The sequence below is a fragment of the Nicotiana attenuata genome, chromosome 8 (assembly GCF_001879085.1).
Source record: "Nicotiana attenuata strain UT chromosome 8, NIATTr2, whole genome shotgun sequence".
NCBI lineage: Eukaryota > Viridiplantae > Streptophyta > Magnoliopsida > Solanales > Solanaceae > Nicotiana > Nicotiana attenuata.
The window spans coordinates 2,003,686-2,004,891 of record NC_031996.1 but is presented as its reverse complement, the minus strand read 5'-3'; positions in this window follow the sequence as shown (position 1 = coordinate 2,004,891).

Genomic DNA, 1,206 nt, shown 5'->3' with positions numbered 1-1,206 from the left:
GGGGTATGCCCCCTTGTTATCTACTCATATTTTTTGCGTATCGCCTACAGAAATGGTCTACGATCTTGAGAAGCTCGGAACAAAAGTCAAATCTCCACCCAAGAGGAGGTCGGACCCGAACACAAGGAAATCTGACGCCCTCTGCGAGTTCTACCAAGAATGTGGACGCAAAATAGAAGACTATATCACCCTGAGGCTAGAGGTGGCAAACCTATTGCAGCAAGGACACTTCAAAAAACTATTTAGCAAAAAAGGCAGGAACACCTTGGCAAGGGGTCGAGAACGTCTAGGACCGACAAAGCCCCCTTCACCAGCTCGTACCATCACTATAATTATTGGTGAGAGCGACGATGCCTCTATCAACAACATCAAATTCACTGCCACGCACAATCTCAAAATATCAACCACCCACGAACGATATGACGAACTCGAAGAAAGTATCATCTTCGATGAGTCAGATGCCGACAATTTTACTTTCCCTCATAATGATGCAGTTGTCATTACTTTACTAATTTTAGATACCGATTATAAGAGAATTATGGTGGATGACGGAAATGAAGCATGTATCATCCACCCCCGAGTCCATACACAAATGAGACTCGAGGATGAGATAGTACCATGTTGCATTACATTAACCGGTTTTAACAATGCACTTAAACGGACTCATTGTTCTCGTCGGCAGAGTAACTCTAGAGATGACTTTCCAAATCATGGACCAAGACACCGCGTACAACTCCACCTTGGGACGATAATAGATACACCCCATGAGAGCCATCCCCTCCATCTTATACTAAGTGATCAAATTCCCAACACCTTGGGTAATATTCAGCATACGAGGAGAACAACGTACCTCCTGGAAATGTTGCCGAATCGCCATAGACAACAAAAGAAAGAAAAGGAATAAAGAAGCATAGGAATCAGCAAGGTCGAGGTCACCACATGGTGAAGCCGAGGAAGTCATCATGGATCCTAAGACGGTCGAAGCCGTTGAATCGACCATAGAAGACCTAGACCCCGTTCAACTAGATCATAGTGACCCCAGCAAAAAGGCCTGCATCGGCTGCAAACTCCGAGAACCAGGAAAATTTAGTCAATTCTTAATAACTAACGTCGATTTGTTTGCCTTTAGTCATGCAGACATGCCAGGTATCCCCAAAGAAATTGCCATACACAAGTTGAATGTCGACCCCTCTAAGTTCAACCCCG